This window comes from Scyliorhinus canicula, chromosome 8 (assembly GCF_902713615.1).
Source record: "Scyliorhinus canicula chromosome 8, sScyCan1.1, whole genome shotgun sequence".
Lineage (NCBI taxonomy): Eukaryota > Metazoa > Chordata > Chondrichthyes > Carcharhiniformes > Scyliorhinidae > Scyliorhinus > Scyliorhinus canicula.
This window is the reverse complement of record NC_052153.1, coordinates 194307398-194321829: the sequence shown is the minus strand read 5'-3', so window position 1 is coordinate 194321829 and position 14432 is coordinate 194307398.

The window sequence follows — 14432 nt, the reverse complement described above, 5'->3', positions numbered from 1 at the left end:
GAGAGTGGGTTAGCGACGTCACAGTCGGAGAGTGGGTTAACGATGTCACAGTCGGAGAGTGGGTTAGCGGCGTCACAGTCGGAGAGTGGGTTAGCGACGTCACAGTCGGTGAGTGGGTTAGCGACGTCACAGTCAGAGAGTGGGTTAGCGACGTCACAGTCGGAGAGTGGTTAGCGATGTCACAGTCGGAGAGTGGGTTAGCGACGTCACAGTCGGAGAGTGTGGGTTAGCGCCATCACAGTCGGAGAGTGGGTAACGATGTCACAGTCGGAGTGTGGGTTAGTGACGTCACAGTCGGAGAGTGGGTAGCGACATCACAGTCGGAGAATCTGTTAGCGACGTCACAGTCGGAGTGTGGGTTAGCGATGTCACAGTCGGAGAGTGGGTTAGCGATGTCCACATTTGTACAATGGGTTAGAAACGTCACAGCCGGAGAGTGGGGTTAGCGACGTCACAGATGGAGAGTGGGTTAGCGATGTCACAGTCGGAGAATCTGTTAGCGATGTCACAGTCAGTGAGTGGGTTAGCGACGTCACAGTCGGACAATGGGTTAGCGACGTCACAGTCGGAGAGTGGGTTAGCGACGTCACAGTCGGTGAGTGGGTTAGCGACGTCACAGTCGGAGAGTGGGTTAGCGACGTCACAGTCAGAGAGTGGGGTTAGCGGCGTCACAGTCGGTAAGTGGGGTTAGCGACCTCACAGTCCGAGAGTGGGTTAGCGACGTCACAGTCGGAGAGTGGGTTAACGATGTCACAGTCAGAGAGTGGGTTAGCGGCGTCACAGTTGGAGTGGGTTAGCGACGTCACAGTCGGTGAGTGGGTTAGCGACGTCACAGTCGGAGAGTGGGTTAGCGACGTCACAGTCGGTGAGTGGGTTAGCGATGTCACAGTCGGAGAGTGGGTTAGCGACGTCACAGTCGGAGTGTGGGTTAGCGACATCACAGTCGGAGAGTGGGTTAGCGACGTCACAGTCGGAGTGTGGGTTAGCGACATCACAGTCGGAGAGTGGGTTAGCGACGTCACAGTCGGACAATGGGTTAGCGACGTCACAGTCGGAGAGTGGGTTAGCGACGTCACAGTCAGTGAGTGGGTTAGCGATGTCACAGTCGGAGAATCTGTTAGCGATGTCACAGTCAGAGAGTGGGTTAGAGGCGTCACAGTCGGACAATGGGTTAGCGACGTCACAGTCGGAGAATCTGTTAGCGACGTCACAGTCGGTGAGTGGTTAGCGACATCACAGTCGGAGAGGAGGGGTGTAGCGACGACACAGTCGGTGAGTGGGTTAGCGGCATCACAGTCGGTGAGTAGGTTAACGACGTCACAGTCGGTGAGTGGGTTAGCGACGTCACAGTCGGTGAGTGGGTTAACGACGTCACAGTCAGTGAGCGGGTTAGCGGCGTCACAGTCGGAGAGTGGGTTAGCGACGACACAGTCGGTGAGTGGGTTAGCGATGTCACAGTCGGAGAATCTGTTAGTGACGTCACAGTAGGAGAGTGGGTTAGCGATGTCACAGTCGGAGAGTGGGTTAGCGATGTCACAGTCAGACAATGGTTAGCGACGTCACAGTCGGAGAGTGGGTTAGCAATGTCACAGTCGGAGAGTGGGTTAGCGACATCACAGTCGGAGAGTGGGTTAGCGACGTCACAGTCGGTGAGTGGGTTAGCGACGTCACAGTCGGTGAGTGGGTTAGCGACGTCACAGTCGGAGAGTGGGTTAGCGACGTCACAGTCAGAGAGTGGGTTAGCGGCGTCACAGTCGGTAAGTGGGTTAGCGACCTCACAGTCAGAGAGTGGGTTAGCGACGTCACAGTCGGAGAGTGGGTTAACGATGTCACAGTCGGAGAGTGGGTAGCGGAGTCACAGTCGGAGTGGGTAGCGACGTCACAGTTTGGTGAGTGGGTTAGCGACGTCACAGTCAGAGAGTGGGTTAGCGACGTCACAGTCGGTGAGTGGGTTAGCAACGTCACAGTCAGAGTGGGTTAGCGACGTCACAGTCGGAGTGTGGGTTAGCGACATCACAGTCGGAGAGTGGGTTAGCGACGTCACAGTCGGAGTGTGGGTTAGCGACATCACAGTCGGAGAGTGGGTTAGCGACGTCACAGTCGGAGAATCTGTTAGCGACGTCACAGTCGGTGAGTGGGTTAGCGATGTCACAGTCGGAGAGTGGGTTAGCGATGTCACATTTGTACAATGGGTTAGAAACGTCACAGCCGGAGAGTGGGTTAGCGACATCACAGATGGAGAGTGGGTTAGCGATGTCACAGTCGGAGAATCTGTTAGCGATGTCACAGTCAGTGAGTGGGTTAGCGACGTCACAGTCAGACAATGGGTTAGCGACGTCACAGTCGGAGAGTGGGTTAGCGATGTCACAGTCGGAGAATCTGTTAGCGATGTCACAGTCAGTGAGTGGGTTAGCGACGTCACAGTCGGACAATGGGTTAGCGACGTCACAGTCGGAGAGTGGGTTAGCGGCGTCACAGTCGGTGAGTGGGTTAGCGACGTCACAGTCGGAGAGTGGGTTAGCGACGTCACAGTCAGAGAGTGGGTTAGCGGCGTCACAGTCGGTAAGTGGGTTAGCGACCTCACAGTCCGAGAGTGGGTTAGCGACGTCACAGTCGGAGAGTGGGTTAACGATGTCACAGTCAGAGAGTGGGTTAGCGGCGTCACAGACGGAGTGGGTTAGCGACGTCACAGTCGGTGAGTGGGTTAGCGACGTCACAGTCAGAGAGTGGGTTAGCGACGTCACAGTCGGTGAGTGGGTTAGCGATGTCACAGTCGGAGAGTGGGTTAGCGACGTCACAGTCGGAGAGTGGGTTAGCGACATCACAGTCGGAGAGTGGGTTAGCGACGTCACAGTCAGAGAGTGGGTTAGCGACATCACAGTCGGAGAGTGGGTTAGCGACGTCACAGTCGGACAATGGGTTAGCGACGTCACAGTCGGAGAGTGGGGTTAGCGACGTCACAGTCAGCTGAGTGGGTTAGCGATGTCACAGTCGGAGAATCTGTTAGCGATGTCACAGTCGGAGAGTGGGTTAGCGGCGTCACAGTCGGACAATGGGTTAGCGATGTCACAGTCGGAGAATCTGTTAGCGACGTCACAGTCGGTGAGTGGGTTAGCGACATCACAGTCGGAGAGTGGGTTAGCGACGACACAGTCGGTGAGTGGGTTAGCGGCATCACAGTCGGTGAGTAGGTTAACGACGTCACAGTCGGTGAGTGGGTTAGCGACGTCACAGTCGGTGAGTGGGTTAACGACGTCACAGTCAGTGAGTGGGTTAGCGGCGTCACAGTCGGAGAGTGGGTTAGCGACGACACAGACGGAGAGTGGGTTAGCGATGTCACAGTCGGAGAATCTGTTAGCGACGTCACAGTAGGAGAGTGGGTTAGCGATGTCACAGTCGGAGAGTGGGTTAGCGACATCACAGTCGGAGTGTGGGTTAGCGGCATCACAGTCGGTGAGTCGGTTAGCGATGTCACAGTTGGTGAATGGGTTAACGGCATCACAGTCGGAGAGTGGGTTAATGATGTCACAGTCGGAGAGTGGGTTAGCAATGTCACAGTCGGAGAGTGGGTTAGCAACGTCACAGTCGGAGAGTGGGTTAGTGATGTCACAGTCGGAGAGTGGGTTAGCGATGTCACATTTGTACAATGGGTTAGCAACGTCACAGCCGGAGAGTGGGTTAGCGACGTCACAGATGGAGAGTGGGTTAGCGATGTCACAGTCGGAGAGTGGGTTAGCGACGTCACAGTCGGAGTGTGGGTTAGCGACATCACAGTCGGACAATGGGTTAGCGACGTCACAGTCGGAGAGTGGGTTAGCGACATCACAGTCGGAGAGTGGGTTAGCGACGTCACAGTCGGACAATGGGTTAGCGACGTCACAGTCGGAGAGTGGGTTAGCGACGTCACAGTCAGTGAGTGGGTTAGCGATGTCACAGTCGGAGAATCTGTTAGCGATGTCACAGTCAGAGAGTGGGTTAGAGGCGTCACAGTCGGACAATGGGTTAGCGACGTCACAGTCGGAGAATCTGTTAGCGACGTCACAGTCGGTGAGTGGGTTAGCGACATCACAGTCGGAGAGTGGGTTAGCGACGACACAGTCGGTGAGTGGGTTAGCGGCATCACAGTCGGTGAGTAGGTTAACGACGTCACAGTCGGTGAGTGGGTTAGCGACGTCACAGTCGGTGAGTGGGTTAACGACGTCACAGTCAGTGAGCGGGTTAGCGGCGTCACAGTCGGAGAGTGGGTTAGCGACGACACAGTCGGTGAGTGGGTTAGCGATGTCACAGTCGGGAGAATCTGTTAGGACGTCACAGTAGGAGAGTGGGTTAGCGATGTCACAGTCGGAGAGTGGGTTAGCGATGTCACAGTCAGACATGGGTTAGCGACGTCACCGTCGGAGAGTGGGGTTAAGCGATGTCACAGTCGAGAGTGGTTAGGCGACATCACAGTCGGAGAGTGGGTTAGCGACGTCACAGTCGGAGAGTGGGTTAGCGATGTCACAGTCGGAGAGTGGGTTAGCGACGTCACAGTCGGAGAGTGGGTTAGCGACGTCACAGTCGGTGAGTGGGTTAATGGCGTCACAGTCGGAGAGTGGGTTAGTGACGTCACAGTCGGAGAGTGGGTTAGTGACGTCACAGTCGGAGAGTGGGTTAGCGGCGTCACAGTCGGTGAGTGGGTTAGCGGTGTCACAGTCGGACAATGGGTTAGCAACGTCACAGACGGAGAGTGGGTTAGCGATGTCACAGTCGGAGAGTGGGTTAGTGACGTCACAGTCGGAGAGTGGGTTAGTGACGTCACAGTCGGAGAGTGGGTTAGCGATGTCACAGTCGGAGAGTGGGTTAGTGACGTCACAGTCGGAGAGTGGGTTAGCGATGTCACAGTCGGAGAGTGGGTTAGCGGCGTCACAGTCGGTGAGTGGGTTAGCGGCGTCACAGTCGGACAATGGGTTAGCGGAGTCACAGACGGAGAGTGGGTTAGCGGCATCACAGTCGGACAATGGGTTAGCAACATTAAAGTAGAAGTGCTGACTGTGAAAAACTAGCAAATTCTGAGGGCGAATTGAGCTGTGATTACATCGTGTGGTTAGAAGATTTTTGAAGAGAAATCGCAAGCAGAAGATTGTGTCTGAAGAGGGAAGCAGCATTTTATAAATAGGAGCTAGTGCCCACGGGCCTCCCGTCTCGGAAGTTTTATTTCTGATCTGATTTATTTTCAGTTCCCTACATTCATTTTGCTATAGGCAGCAACTTGTATTTATAGAGAATCTGGAAGAAAATAAAATGTCCCAAGGCACTTGGAGCCTCATGAAACAATACTCGACTGAGTCATATCGGGGATGTGAGGGAACACGAACAAACACCTGCCACAGTGGATGGGTTCAGGGGTCATTTTAAGGGAAGTTTAGCAGACGGAATAAGAGAGAGGCAGAGAGACAGAGAGAGGCCTGGCAGGGGAGGGGGTGGAGGATACTGGAGCTTGGGGCACAAGCATCTGGGGACATGGTTACCGATAGTTATGTAACTGCTTTTGGAGTTGCTCGGCAGGCGAACATTAGAGGAGTTATTTTTTTTCATTCAAGGGATGTGGGTGTCGCTGGTTAGGCCAGCAGTTATTGCCCATCCCTAGTTACCCTTCAGAAGGTGGTGTTGAGCTGCCTTCCTGAACCGCTGCAGTCCCTGAGGTGTAGGTACACCCACTGTGCTGTTAGGGAGGGAGTTCCAGGATGTTGCCCCAGCGACAGTGAAGGAACGGCCGATATATTTCCCAGTCAGGGTGGTGAGATACTTGGAGGGGAACCTCCAGGTGGTGGGGTTCCCTGGTATCTGCTGCTCTTGTCCTTCTAGATGGCAGTGGTCATGGGTTTGGAAGGTGCTGCTTAAGGAACCCTGATGAGTTCCTGCAGTGCATCTTGTAGATGGTACAGACGGCTGCCACTGTTCATCGGTGGTGGAGGGTTTGATTGTTTGTGGGAGGAGGAGAAATCAGGTTCATCGCTCCGTGAAGGTGGAGTCGCAGGTGGACAGGGTGATGAAGAAGGCATTCAGCAATGCTGGGTTCTATTGGTCAGAATATTGAATACAGGAGTTGGGACGTCTTGTTGAAGTTGTACAAGACATTGGTAAGGCCATACATGGAATACTGTGTACAGTTCTGGGTACCCTAATATGAGAAGGATATTGTTTGACTAGAAAGAGTACAGAAGAGATTTACGAGGATGTTACTGGGACTTGATGGTCTGAGTTATAAGGAGAGGCTGGATGGACTGGGACCTTTTTCCCTGGAGCGCAGGAGGCTTAGGGGTGATCTTATAGAGATCTATGAAATAATGAGGAGCATAGATAAGGTAGATAGTCAACAACTTTTCCCAAAGGTAGAGGAGGCTAGAACTAGAGGGCAGAGGTTCAAGGTGAGAGGGGAGAGATACAAAAGAGACCAGAGGGGCAATTGTTTCACACAGAGGGTGACAGCATCTGGAACGAGCTGCCAGAGGCAGTGGCAGAAGTGGGTACAATTTTGTCGCTGGCTTTTAAAGCAGACCAAGGCAGGCCAGCAGCACGGTTCAATTCCCGTACCAGCCTCCCCGAACAGGCACCGGAATGTGGTGACTAGGGGCTTTTCACAGTAACTTCATTGAAGCCTACTCGTGACAATAAGCGATTTTCATTTTCATTTCATTTCATTTCCTCCGGGTTCATCCCATCTCCCAAATATGTTAGGTAGGGTTAAGGAGATAGGGTGGGCCGGAGGGCCTGGGTAGGGTGCTCTTTCAGAGCGTCGGTGTACAGAGTCCGATGACTGACCCATGGGGAACTCCACTCTAAAACCACCTCCCATCAGAAAAACAGCTGCTCACCAACAAAGACCAAAGAACAGTACAGCACAGGAACAGGCTCTTCGTCCCTCCAGATCCCTCTGCCTGTCAAAACTCTTAAGGCTTCTGCCATTTACTCTATATTTCCAACTTGTATTAGACCTTCCAAAATGCATTACCTCACATTTTTCCAGATTAAACTCGATCTGCCATCTCTCCGCCCAAGTCTCCAAACGATCTAAATCTTGCTGTATCCTCTGACAGTCCTCATCGCTATCCGCAATTCCACCAACCTTTGTGTCGTCCGCAAACTTACTAATCAGACCAGGTACATTTTCCTCCAAGTCATTTGTATATACTACGAACAGCAACAGTTCCAGCACTGATCCCTGCGGAACACCACTAGTCACAGCCCTCCAATCAGAAAAGCACCCTTCCATTGCTACTCTGTGCCTTCTGTGACCGATCCAGTTCTGTATCCATCTTACCAGCTCACCCCTGATCCCGTGTGACTTCACCTTTTGTACCAGTCTGCCATGAGGGACCTTGTCAAAGGCCTTTCTGAAGTCCATATAGACAACATCCACTGCCCTACCTGCATCAATCACCTTTGTGACCGCCTCGAAAAACCCTATCAAGTTAGTGAGACACAACCTTCCCTTCGCAAAACCGTGCTGCTTCTCGCTAATATGTCAATTTGTTTCCAAATGGGAGTAAATCCTGTCCCAAAGGTTCTTCACCTGCAGCCAATGAGGATCCAAAGATTTCGGTCACGGCCCCAACAATTTCCTGCCTTGCCTCCCTCAGTAATCTGGGATAGATCCCATCCGGCCCTGGGGACTTATCCACCTTAATGCTTCGTAAAAGGTCCAACACTACCTCCTTTTTGACATCAACATGCCCCAGACTATCTACACCCTTCCCCAGACTCATCATCTACCTAGTCCTTCTCTTTGGTGAACACTGATGCAAAGTATTCATTTAGTACCTCACCCATTTCCTCTGGCTCCACACATAGATTCCCTCCCCTGTTCTTCAGTGGGCCAACCCTTTCCCTGGCTACCCTCTTGCTCTTTATGTACGTGTAAAATGCCTTGGGATTTTCATAACCCTATTTGCCAATGACTTGTCATGATCTCTTTTCACCCTCCTGACTCCTTGCTTAAGTATTTTCCTACTTTCTTTATATTCTTCAAGTGCTTTATCTGTTCCCAGCTTTCTCGGCCTGACGAATGTTTCCATTCTCCTTTTGACAAGGCTGACAATATCCCTCGTTATCCAATGTTCCTGAAACTTGCCATACTTATCCTTACAAGATACTTACAAGATACTTACAAACTTACAAGATAATACATGGCTTAGAAAGGATGGACGCAAAGAAACTGTTTCCGTTAGGCGAGGAGTCGAGGACCCGTGGGCACAGCCTTAGAATTAGAGGGGGTAAATTCAAAACAGAAATGCGGAGACATTTCTTCAGCCAGAGAGTGGTGGGCCTGTGGAATTCATTGCCGCAGAGTGCAGTGGAGGCCGGGACGCTAAATGGCTTCAAGGCAGAGATAGATAAATTCTTGATGTCGCGAGGAATTAAGGGCTATGGGGAGAATGCTGGGAGGTGGAGTTGAAATGCCCATCAGCCATGATTGAATGGCGGAGTGGACTCGATGGGCCGAATGGCCTTACTTCCACTCCTATGTCTTATGGTCTTATCCTTCATCCTCACAGGAACAAGCCGGTCCTGAATTCCTATCAACCGATATTTGAAACCCTCCCACATGCCAGATGTTGATTGACCCTCAAACATCCGCCCCCAATCTAGATTCTTCAGTTCCTGCCTAATGTTGTTGTAATTAGCCTTTCCCCAATTTAGCACCTTCACCCAAGGCCTACTCTTATCCTTATAGAATCATAGAATTTACAGTGCAGAAGGAGGCCATTCAGCCCATCGACTCTGCACTGACTATTGGAAAGAGCACCCCCACCCCCACCCTGTCCCCATAACCCAGTAACCCCACCCAACACTAAGTGCAATTTTGGACACTAAGGGTAATTTATCATGGCCAATCCACCTAACCTGCACACCTTTGGACTGTGGGAGGAAACCTGAGCACCCGGAGGAAACCCACGCAGACACAGGGAGAACGTGCAGACTCAGCCGGGAATCGAACATGGGACCCTGGAGCTGTGAAGAAATTGTGCTAATCACTATGCTGCCGTGCTGCCCAAAGAGAAGGATGGCATGGTGGTGCACTGGTTAGCACTGCTGCCTCACGGCGGCATGGACCCAGGTTCGATCCTGGCCCCGAGTCACTGTCTATGTGGCGTTTGCACATTGTCCCTGTGTCTATGTGGATTGGCCATACTAAATTTCCCCTTAATTGGAAAAACTAAAAAAAAAAAATCCTTATCCACAAATACCTTAAAACATATTGAATTATGGTCACTGTTCCCGAAATTCTCCCCAACTGAAACTTCTACCACCTGGCCAGGCTCATTCCCCAATACCAGGTCCAGTACAGCCCCTTCCCTAGTTGGACTATCTACATATTGTTTAAAGAAGCCCTACTGGATGCTCCTTACAAACTCTGCCCCGTCCAAGCCCCTAGAACTAAGTGAATCCCAGTCAATATTGGGGAAGTTAAAGTCTCCCATCACAACAACCCTCTTGCTTACATATTTCCAAACTCTGCCTACATATCTGCTCCTCTATCTCTTGCTGGTTGTTGGGGGTCTGTATTAAACCTCCACTGTGACTAACCCATCTTATTCAGGGAGTTAGGAGTTAAACTAAAAAGTAAGACCTCAAAGGTAGTAATCTCAGGATTGCTACCAGTGTCACGAGCTAGTCAGAGTAGGAATGTCAGGATAGATAGGATGAATGCAAGGCTCGAGAGATGGTGCAAGAAGGAGGGATTCAAATTCCTGGGGCATTCGAACCGGTTCTGGGGGAGGTGGGACCAGTACAAACTGGATGGTCTGCACCTGTTAGGGAGGGTTTAAACTAATGTGGCAGGGGGATGGGAACCAATGCTGGAAGTCGGAAGGTAGTAAAACAGGGACAGAAACAAAAGGCAGTAAGGGGGAAAGTGTAAGGCAGAGTGTCAAAAATCAAAAAGGGCAACAGTACAAGGTACAGTGACTGAGGGGAGCTCAGTGAATAGGTCCAGTAATACTGAAAGGAATAAAACGGGAAGTAAAAACATAAATGGAAAGCGACGCAGCAGGTTGTTACATGAAGATATGGGTTCAACGACAAGGAAAATTAGGAGAAAAGTTAAGAGGAAATATAACTTAGGAAAGGTTACTGATCGAGGTGTTAAGATTCAAAACAGAGGTGTGAAAGCCAACATAAGTGTACTTTACCTGAATGCTCGTAGTATTCAGAATAAGGTAAATGAGTTGATGGCGCAAATCATCGTAAATGACTATGATTTAGTGACCATTACTGAAACATGGTTAAAGGGTGGTCACAAATGGGAGTTAAATATCCAAGGGTATCAAACTATTCGGAAGGACAGAGTGGATGGTAAGGGACGTGGTGTTGCTCTGTTATTTAAGGATGGCATCCAGGCAATAGTAAGGGATGACATCGGTGCTATGGAGGATAAGGTTGAATCCATTTGGGTGGAAATCAGGAATAGTAAGGCGAAAAAGTCACTGATAGGAGTAGTCTATCGGCCACCAAGTAGTAACATTATGGTGGGGCAGGCAACAAACAAAGAAATAACTGATGAATGTAGAAATGGTACAGCAGTTATCATGGGGGATTTTAATCTACATGTCAATTGGTTTAACCAGGTCATTCCAGGCAGCCTTGAGGAGAAGCTTATAGAATGTATCGACGATAGTTTCCTAGAACAGTATGTAATGGAAACTATGAGGCAGCTAGTGGTCCCAGATCTTGTCCTGTGTAATGAGACAGGATTGATTCATGATCTCATAGTTAGGGATCCTCTTGGGAGGAGCGATCACAATATGGTGGAATTTAAAATACACATGGAGGGTGAGAAGGTGAAATCAAACACTAGTGTTTGTGCTTAAACAAAGGAGATTACAATGGGATGAGAGAACAACTAGCTAAGGTAGACTGGGAGAAAATACTTTATGGTGGAACAGTGGAGAACCTTCCAAGCGATTTCTCACAATGCCCAGCAAAGGTTTCTACGAACAAAAAGGAAGGACGGTAGAAAGTTGGTATCTAAGGAAATAAGGGAGAGTATCAAATTGAAGGAAAAAGCATACAAAGTGGCAAAGATTAGTGGGAGACTGGAGGACTGGGAAACCTTTAGGGGGCAACAGAAAGCTACTAAAAAGCTATAAAGAAGAGTAAAATAGATTATGAGAGTAAACTTGCTCAGAATATAAAAACAGATAGTAAAAGTTTCTACAAATATATGAAACAAAAAAGAGTGGCTAAGGTAAATATTGGTCCTTTAGAGGATGAGAAGGAAGATTTAATAATGGGAGATGAGGAAATGGCTGAGGAACTGAACAGGTTTTTTGGGTCGGGTTTCACAGTGAAGACACAAATAACATGCCAGTGACTGATAGAAATGAGGCTATGACAGGTGAGGACCTTGAGATGATTGTTATTGCTAAGGAGATAGTGATGGGCAAGCTAATGGGGCTAAAGGTAGACAAGTCTCCTGGCCCTGATGGAATGCATCCCAGAGTGCTAAAAGAGATGGCTAGGGAAATTGCAAATGCACTAGTGATAATTTACCAAAATTCACTAGACTCTGGTGTGGTCCCGGCGCATTGGAAATTGGCAAACATGACACCACTGTTTAAAAAAGGAGGTAGGCAGAAAGCAGGAAATTATAGGCCAGTGAGCTTAACTTCGGTAGTAGGTAAGATGCTGGAATCTAACATCAAGGAAGAAACAGTGAGGCATCTGGATGGAAATTGTCCCATTGGGCAGACACAGCATGGGTTCATAAAGAACAGTTCGTGCCTAAGTAATTTAGTGGAATTTTTTGAGGACATTACCAGTGCGATAGATAACGGGGCGCAAATGGATATGGTATATCTGGATTTCCAGAAAGCCTTTGACAAGGTGCCACACAAAAGGTTGCTGTATAGGATATAGATGCATGGCATTAAGGGTAAAGTAGTAGCACGGATAGAGGATTGGTTAATTAATAGAAAGCAAAGAGTGGGGATTAATGGGTGTTTCTCTGGTTGGCAATCAGTAGCTAGTGGTGTCCCTCAGGGATCAGTGTTGGGTCCACAATTGTTCACAATTTACACAGATGAGAGTTGAGGACCAAGGGAAATGTGTCTAGATTTGCAGATGATACTAAGATGAGTGGTAAAGCAAAAAGTGCAGAGGATACTGGAAGTCTGCAGAGGGATTTGGATAGGTTAAGTGAATGGGCTAGGGTCTGGCAGATGGAATACAATGTTGACAAATGTGAGGTTATCCATTTTGGTAGGAATAACAGCAAAAGGGATTATTATTTAAATGATAAAATATTAAAACATACTGCTGTGCAGAGAGACCTGGGTGTGCTAGTGCATCAGTTGCAAAAAGTTGGTTTACAGGTGCAACGGGTGATTAAGAAGGCAAATGGAATTTTGTCCTTCATTGCTAGAGGGATGGAGTTTAAGACTAGGGAGGTTATGTTGCAATTGTATAAGGTGTTAGTGAGGCCACACCTGGAGTATTGTGTTCAGTTTAAGTCTCCTTACCTGAGAAAGGACGTACTGGCGCTGGAGGGTGTGTCTCGTAACAGCCTCCCAGAACAGGTGACGGAATGTGGCGACTAGGGGCTTTTTACAGTTACTTCATTTGAAGCCTACTCGTGACAATAAGTGATTTTCATTTCATTTCATTTTTCAGAGGACATTCACTAGGTTAATCCCAGAGCTGAAGGGGTTGGATTACGAGGAGAGGTTGAGTAGACTGGGACGGTACTCGTTGGAATTTAGAAGGATGAGGGGGATCTTATAGAAACATTTAAAATTATGAAGGGAATAGATAGGATAGATGCGGGCAGGTTGTTTCCACTGGCGGGTGAAAGCAGAACTAGGGGGCATAGCCTCAAAATAAGCGGAAGTAGATTAGGACTGAGTTTAGGAGGAACTTCTTCACCCAAAGGGTTGTGAATCTATGGAATTCCTTGCCCAGTGAAGCAGTTGAGGCTCCTTCATTAAATGTTTTTAAGGTAAAGATGGATAGTTTTTTGAAGAATTAGGGGTTAAGGGTTATGGTGTTCAGGCCGTAAAATGGAGCTGAGTCCACAAAAGATCAGCCATGATCTCATTGAATGGCGGAGCAGGCTCGAGGGGCCAGATGGCCGACTCCTGCTCCTAGCTCTTATGTTCTTATTCTTGAACTCTACCCAGATTGCCTTGCTGCACGAGTCCTCCGAGGTATCCTTCCACAGTATAGCTATGATATTCTCCTTAACTGGTAGTTCAACTCCCCCACCCCTTTTACATCCCCCTGCGCCGGGTCGGTGAATCCCCAGGAGCAGGCGCGAATCCCACCCCGCCACCCCGACGCCGGCGGGATTCCCACCACGTCGGTCGGGGGTCGGTGACAACGGCCCCTCCAGCCATTCCCCGGGCCCCGATGGGCCGAGTTGCCGTCCAGTTTTGCCCAGTCCTGCTGGCGTGAATTACTCACCTCACACATGGCGGGAACCAGCAGGTAAGTGTGCGGGGGTGGTCCTGGGAGGGGGGGAGGCAGGGGGGGGGATCCGTCCCTGGGAGGGGCACCCACGGTGGCCTGGCCCGCAATCGGGGCCGACCAATGTGCGCGCGGACTGATTCCGTGGGGGGCCTTCTTTCCTCCACACCGGACCCCTGTCGGGCTCCGCCATAATTCCCAGAGGCCTGTGCGGAAAGGAAACCCCCGCGCATGCGCAGAAATAAGCCGGCCGTTCTGCGCATGCGCGAACGAGCGCTGGCCCTTCGGCGCCGGCTGAAGCTGGGAGAACCACTCCTGCGTCAACCTAGCCCCCAAGAAAGTGGAGAATTCCTCACTTTCGGGGACCGTTGACACCGGAGTGGTTGGCACCGGTTTTCCCGTCGGTGTGGGGACATGAGCCCCATTGCTGCCGGATCCCGCCCTGAATCCTGGAATATTTAGCTGCCAATCCTGTCCCTCCCTCAACCAAGTCTCTGTAAGGGCAACAACATGATCGTTCCAAGTACTAATCCAAGCTCTAAGTTCATCTGCCTTACCTGTTACATTGAATCAAATGCACTTCAGGCCACTAGTTCCTCTGTGTTCAGCAACTTCTCCCTGCCTGCTCCTCCTCTGAGTTTCACTGGCATTGTTCTCTAGTTCCCCCTTAGTTACTTGACCTCCTGACCTACTGCTCTGGTTCCCACTCCACTACCACACTAGGTTAAGCCCTCTGGCACTCAGCCAATTTTGTATCCCTGTTGCTCTAAAATTTGCTCAGAAGTTTATTGTGTGGCACTGTGTCGAAAGCCTTTTGGAAATGCATTGACACCACAGGCTGGCTTCTCTGATTTTGCGGCTAAGTGCTGACGATGGCCTGGGAACAGTGGTGTTTTAGGACTCCAAAATCGTCGGCGTACCCTCACCGATTCCGGGACGGGTGAGGGGCTCGCAGCCGTGCCGGGTAAAACTCTCGGCTCCCGTGCCGA